Source organism: Solanum lycopersicum, chromosome 5, assembly GCF_036512215.1.
Source record: "Solanum lycopersicum chromosome 5, SLM_r2.1".
Lineage (NCBI taxonomy): Eukaryota > Viridiplantae > Streptophyta > Magnoliopsida > Solanales > Solanaceae > Solanum > Solanum lycopersicum.
Window position 1 is genome coordinate 33,788,823 of NC_090804.1, and position 7,911 is coordinate 33,796,733.

The following is a 7,911-nucleotide window of genomic DNA, read 5'->3' on the forward strand; positions in this document are numbered from 1 at the left end:
ATGCTCCGGGTGAACACCAACAGAGGGGACAAAATCTCGCTCCACGGCCCCACGAATACTACAGAGGCTATGACAACATAGAAGTCTCCAATGGGCTACTTCTCTTGCCCCCTTTACTACCAGGCCACACTTTTGTGCTAACTAGTAGCCTGATGCAAATGCTCACTGCCAGAGGTTTGTTTTCAGGGCTACCTTCTGAGGATCCACATGCCCATATAGCTAAGGTAAGGGCAGTGTGTAAAAGTTGTGTAGGGAGGCCTGACTTGGACGTAATAGGGCTAAGAGTGTTTCTCTCTCACTGACGGGAGAGGCTGCTATACGGTTCACTGAGCTCTCTTACAACTCAATTTTCACTTGGAACCAACTAAGGGACGTTTTCTTAGCACGCTACTACCCGGTCTCCAAGAAACTAAACCTCAAAGACAGAGTGAACAACTTTGTGGTACTACTAGGAGAGTCAGTTAGTAGTTCTTGGGATAGATTCACCTCGTTCTTGAGAAGCGTCCCAAATCACCGTATAGATGATAAGTCACTGAAGGAATACTTCTATCAGGGACAACATGATAATAATAAAGCGGTTGGACACTATAGCAGGTGGATCTTATGGGGAGTGTCCTTATGCTGAGATTGCTTAAAAATTAGAGAAAATCCCAGAACAATAAAGCTTAGAGTACTAGGAAGTTAGATACCGGGAGAAATACCTTCGCAGTGCAGTCCACTTACAACCCAGCCACAGATGAGATTTGTGAAGAAATGGCTCAGATGAGAACTGAGCTTGGGTTGGTACTAAAACATGTCACTGGGCTGCAGAAAAGATAAACGCAGTTAACTACTTGTCAAAACCACCGCCACAAAATGATGAGTGCTATTATGAGGAGGATTCCAATGCAGTAAATGAGCAGACAGGGGGTTTCCGACCAAGTGCCCAAGGCTCTAATCAGGAGAATTGGCGCCAAGATCAAGGTAACGAAGGTCGAAACTATGGTAACTATAACCGTGAGGGTCATTATGTCCGAGATGAAACTAAAACCGTGACAACAACTTCAACAGGGGTAACTATGGTAATAGAAATGATAGGAATGAGCCCTATGTTCCTCCTCAAAATCGTGAAGTTACTCCTAGGGATGGTGGAGGTAGTATGGAGCGAGTTGAGGATATGTTTCATAAAATAATGAGGAGGTTCGATGCTAGTGATGAGCACAATGAAGAGTTGAGGAATGATTTAGCGGGTATTGGGCAAAAAGTTGATACACATGCAATATCGATTAAGCAACTTGAGTTACAATTGGCCCAATTATATGCGACTCTGAACACACGGCAACCGGGCACTCTTCCTAGCAACACTGTCCAAAATCTGAAAAATGATGGACATTGTATCGCAATCACTACTCGCGGTGACAAGCAAACCATTGACCCACCTATGTCGTCTAATGAGAAAAAGGTGACAAAAGATATATGGTGAAGTAGAGGATAACACTGTAAAAGATGCTGAAGTGCCTAAAAAGGTAACTCCCTTGCCCACCACCCCCATTTCCTCAAAGATTATTGAAAAAGACCGAGGATGGTAAATATCGACATTTTATAACAATGTTGAAGCAACTTTCTATCAATGTCCCTTTGGTAGAAGCTTTAGAACAAATGCCCGATTACGCCAAGTTCATGAAAGATATGGTTACAAAGAAAAGAGTCGGCCACTTTTGAGGATGATGATAGAATGCAGCATTGTAGTGCTATTGCTACAAGATCTCTGGTACAACAGAAAGAAGATCCGGGTGCGTTCACTATTCCATGTACAATTAGGCTATTACATTTTGCAAAAGCATTATGTGATTTGGGGGCAAGCATAAATATCATGCCCCTCTCGATTTACAAGAAGTTGGGTTTGGTTGATCCAAATCCCACTGCGATGTGGCTACTGATGGATGATCGAACAGTAAAAAGGCATATAGGGATACTCCACGATGTGCTAGTAAAAGTGGAGTTGTTCATATTTCTGGCAGATTTTGTTATTCTTGATTGTAAAGTCAATTTTGAAGTGCCCATTATTCTTAGGAGGTCTTTCCTTGCTATGGGAAGAGCCTAAGTAGATATAGGAAAGGGGTAGCTGAAATTTCTGTTGAACAATGAGGAAGTGACCTTTAATATTTGTAGGTCCATGAGGTAGAGTGGTGAGCTTCAATCGGTATCTGCTATATCCTACAACATTGGTGAGACATCTGAGACACAAATAGGAGAACGTCTAGGTGTAGAAGCATTAGCGGCAGTGATAATGAATTTTGATAGCGATTGCATTGAAGAGTATGAGTTATAAGTCGCGGCTCTTGATCGAGGTGATGTTTGGTTTAAACTGAAGAAATATGAGTTATATATGAAGAATCGTGAGTCCCCACCTGCGAAACCATCTATAGAGGAGGCTCCAATGTTAGAACTAAAAGCTCTCCTACCTCATCTCATGTAAGAATTCTTAGAAAATGGTGATACTTTGCCGGTAATCATTGAATCCGACCTGAATGAACAACAAGTTGAGAGTTTAGTGAAAGTGCTAAAAAGGTTTAGAAGAGCTATTGGGTGGACTATTGCAAACATTATTGGGATCCCTCCTAGTATTTGCTCTCATAAAATCCAACTCATGTCTGATCATAAGCCAAGTATTGAGCACCAGAGATGCTTAAATCCACCTATGCAAGAGGTCGTGAACAAGGAAATCATTAAGTGGTTGGATGCCGGAGTAATCTATCCGATCGCCGATAGTAGTTGGCTATGCCCTGTTCAGTGTGTACCTAACAAAGGAGGAATGACTGTGGTCCCTAATGAAAAAAATGAACTTGTTCCAATGAGATCGGTTACTGGATGGAGGGTGTGTATGGATTACTGCAAATTAAATGCATGGACTAAAAAAGACCACGTTCCTATGCCCTTCATGGATCAGATATTGGATAGACTTGCCGGAAAAGGGTGGTACTGTTTTCTTGATGGGTATTCGGGGTATAATCAGATTTCTATTGCACCAAAAGATCAAGAGAAAACTTGTCCATATAGGACCTTTGCGTTCAAAAGAATGTCGTTTGGATTGTGCAATGCACCCGCCATATTTAAGAGATGTATGATGTCGATATTTTCCGACATGGTGGAAGATACGATAGAAGTTTTTATGAATGATTTTCTATGGTTGGTGATTCATTCGAGCGGTGTTTGAACAATTTATTTGAGGTCCTTAAGAGATGTGAAGACTGCAATTTAGTATTGAATTGGAAAAAATATCATTTCATGGTGAAAGAAGATATTGTTTTGGGTCATCACATTTCAGAAAAGGGCATAAAGGTTGATCGAGCTAAAGTCGAGGTAATAGAGAGACTTTCCCTATCGATCTCTTTGAAAGGTGTGAGAAGCTTTCTTGGGCATGCAGGTTTTAACCGGAGATTCATCCAAGACTTTTCAAAGATTGCACATCCACCGTGCAAACTGCTGGACAAAGATTGTAAATTTTGTTTTGATGAATCCTGTCTTAAAGCATTCGGCGAGCTAAAAGAAAAATTGGTGTTTGCACCTATCATTATTTCTTCGGATTGGAAAAGTCCATTTGAGGTGATGTGCCATGCTAGTGGGGTTGCTCTTGGTGTAGTATTGGGACAAAGAAAGAAAAAATCCTTCACCCCATTTGCTATGCTAGTAAAGCCCTAAATGAAGCTCCGAAGAACTACATAATGACTGAGCAAGAACTCCTTGCAGTAGTCTTTGCTTTTGAATAATTTCGCTGCTATTTGCTAAGTACTAGAGTTATAGTGCATAATGACCACTCAGCATTGAGATATTTGATGGCAAAGAAGGATGCGAAACCTAGGTTGATAGTTGGGTATTACTACTACAAGAATTTGACTTTGAAGTGATGGATAGAAAAGGAACTGAAAATCAAGTTGTTGATCATTTGTCCCATCTAGAGGATGAATCTATGAGAGAATTAGGGGATAAGATTGACATTGATGATATTTCCCCGATGAGCATGTATTGGCAGCTTCACAAGACTTGATTCCATGATTTGCAGATTTTACGAACTATCTGGCTAGTGAACTATTTTCTTTGATGAAAGGACAAGTCCGATGGAACAATATCACTAGCCAGATAGTTCGCAAAATCTGCAAACCATGGGATCAAATCTTGTGAAGCAGCCAATACATGCTCATCGGGGAAAGTATCATCAATTTCAGTCTTATCTCCTAACTCTCTCATAGCTTCATCCTCTAGACGAGACAAGTGATCAGCAACTTGATTTTCAGTTCCTTTTCTATCCATCACTTCAATGTCAAACTCTTGTAGCAGTAATAGCCAACGAATCAGCCTAGGTTTTGCATGCTTTTTCACCATCAAATATCTCAGTGCTGAGTGGTTAGTATGCACTATAACTCTAGTACCTAGCAAATAGGAGCGAAATTTCTCAAAAGCAAAGACTACTGCAAGGAGTTCTTGCTCGGTTACTGTGTAGTTCTTCTGAGCTTCATTTAGGGCTTTACTAGCATAGTGAATGGGGTGAAGGATTTTGTTTTTTCTCTGTCCCAATACTACACCAAGAGCCACCCCACTAGCATCGCACATCACCTCAAATGGTCTGTTCCAATCCGGAGAAATAATGATAGGCGCAGACACCAATTTTTCTTTTAGCTCACCGAATGCTTTAAGACAGGATTCATCAAAACAAAATTTACAATCTTTGTCCAGCAGTTTGCACAATGGATGTGCAATCTTTGAAAAGTCTTTGATGAATCTCCGGTAAAAACCTGCATGCCCAAGAAAGCTTCTCACACCTTTCACAGAGATCGGTGGGGGAAGTCTCTCTATTACCTCGACTTTAGATCGATCAATCTCTATGACCTTTTCTGAAATGCGATGACCCAACACAATACCCTCTTTCACCATGAAATGACACTTTTCCCAGTTTAGTACTAAATTGCAGTCTTCACATCTCTTAAGGACCTCAGATAAATTGGTCAAACACCGCTCGAATGAATCACCAACCACAGAAAAATCATCCACAAAAACTTCTATAGTATCCTCCACCATGTTAGAAAATATCGACATCATACATCTCTGAAATGTGGCGGGTGCATTGCACAACCCAAACAACATTCTTCTGAACGCAAAGGTCCCATATGGACAAGTAAAAGTGGTTTTCACTTGATCTTCTGGTGCAATAGAAATCTGATTATACCTCGAATATCCATCAAGAAAATAGTACCACCCTTTTCCAGCAAGTCTATCCAACATCTGATCCATGAAGGGCATAGGAAAGTGGTCTTTTTCAGTCCATGAATTTAGTTTGCGGTAATCCATACACACCCTCCATCCAGTAACCTGTCTCATTGGAACAAGTTCATTTTTTTTGTAGGGGACCACAGTCATTCCCCCTTTCTTAGGTACACACTGAACCGAGCATACCCAAGTACTATCGGAGGTTGGATAGATTACTCCGGCATCCAACCACTCAATGATTTCCTTCTTCACGACCTCTTGCATAGGAGGATTTAAGCGTCTCTGGTGCTCAATACTTGGCGTATGATCAGGCATGAGTTGGATTTTATGAGAGCAAATACCAGGAGGGATCCCAATAATATCCGCAATAGTCCACCCAATAGCTCTTTTGAACATTTTTAGCACCTTCACCAAACTCTGAACTTGTTGTTCATTCAGGTCTGATGCAATGATTATCGGCAAAGTGTCACCATTTCCTAAGAATTCATATCTGAGATGAGGTGGGAGAGCTTTTAGTTCTAATTTTGGAGCCTCCTCTATAGATGGTTTCACGGGTGGGGACTCGCGATTCATCATTTCTAGCTCATATTTCTTCAGTTTAAATCGAACATCACCTCGCTCAAGAGCCGCGACTAATGACTCATACTCTTCAATGCAATCGCTATCAAAATTCATTATCACTGCCGCTAATGCTTCTACACCTAGACGTTCTTCTATTTGTGTCTCAGATGTCTCACCCATGTTGTAGGATATAGCAGATACTGATTAGAGCTCACCACTCTGCCTCATGGACCTACAAATGTTTAAGGTCACTTCCTCATTGTTCAACCAAAATTTCATCTGCCCCTTTTCCATATCTACTAAGGCTCTTCCCGTAGCAAGGAATGGCCTCCCAAGAATAATGGGCACTTCAAAATTGACTTCACAATCAAGAATAACAAAATCTGCCGGAAATATGAACGACTCCACTTTTACTAGCACATCGTGGAGTATCCTTATAGGCTTTTTTATTGTTCGATCAGCCATCAGTAGCCGCATCACAGTGGGCATTAGATCACCCAAACCCAACTTCTTGTAAATCGAGAGGGGCATGAGATTTATGCTTTCCCCCAGATCACATAATGCTTTTGCAAAATGTAATAGCCCAATTGTACAAGGAATAGTGAACGCACCCGGATCTTCTTTCTTTTGGACCAGAGATCTTGTAGAAATAGCACTACAATGCTGCATCCTATTATCATCCTCAAAAGTGACCGATCTTTTCTTGTGATCAGATCTTTCATAAACTTGGCGTAACCAGGCATTTGTTCTAAAGCTTCTACCAAAGGGACATTGATAGAAATTTGCTTCAACATTGTTATAAAACACCGATATTTACCATCCTCGGTCTTTTTCAATAATCTTTGAGGAAATGGGGGTGGTGGCCTAGGCGTAAGAGTTACCTTTTTAGGCATTTCAGCATCTTTTGCAGTGTTATCCTCTAATTCACCATCAACTATGATTTCCACTGCGAGTAGTAATTGCCATACAATGTCCATCATTTTTCGGATTTTGGACAGTGTTGCTAGGAAGAGTGCCCGGTTTCCGTGTGTTCACAGTTGCAGATAATTGGGCCGATTGTAACTCAAGTTACTTAATCGATATTGCATGTGTATCGATTTTTTGACCAATACCCGCTAAATCATTCTTCAACTCTTTATTGTGGTCATCACTAGCATCGAACCTCCTCATCATTTTATGCAACATATCCTCAACTTACGACATACTACCTCCACCATCCCTAGGAGTAACTTCACAATTTTCAGGAGGAACATAGGGTCCATTCTTGTCGTTTCTATTACCATAGTTACCCCTGTTGAAGTTGTTGTCGCGATTGTAGTTTCCATCTCGGACATAATGACCCTCACAATTGTAGTTACCATAGTTCCGACCTTGGTTCCCTTGACCTTGGCTCCAATTCTCCTGATTAGAGCCTTGGGCACTTGGTCGGAAACCCTCGTCTGTTCATTTACTGCATAGGAATCCTCCTCATAATAGCACTCATCGCTTTGTGGCGGTGGTTTCGACAAGTAGTTGACTGCATTTATCTTTTTTGCACCCTCAGTGACATGTTTTAGTACCAACCCAAGCTCGGTTCTCATCTGAGCCATTTCTTCGCAAATCTCATCTGTGGATGGGTTGTGAGTGGACTGCACTGCGAAGGTGTTTCTCCCTGTATCAGACTTCCTAGTACTCCAAGCTTTATTATTCCGGGAGATTTTCTCTAATTTTTCATTAATCTCAGCATGAGGGCATTCCCCATAAGATCCACCTGCTATAGTGTCCAATAGCGCTTTATTATTATCATCCTGTCCCCGATAGACGTATTCCTTCAATGACTCATCATCTATATGGTGATTTGGTTCTCAAGAATGATGTGAATCTATCCCAAGAACTACTAATTGACTCTCCTGGTAGTGCCGCAAAGTTATTCACTCTGTCTTTGTGGTTTAGTTTCTTGGAGACCAGATAGTAGCGTGCTAAGAAAACATCCCTTAGTTGGTTCCAAGTGAAGATTGAGTTGTATGGGAGCTCAGTGAACCATATAGAAGCCCTCCCGTCAGTGAGAGAGGAAACACTCTGATCCCTATTACATCTAAATCCAAATCAGGCCTCCCTACACAGCTT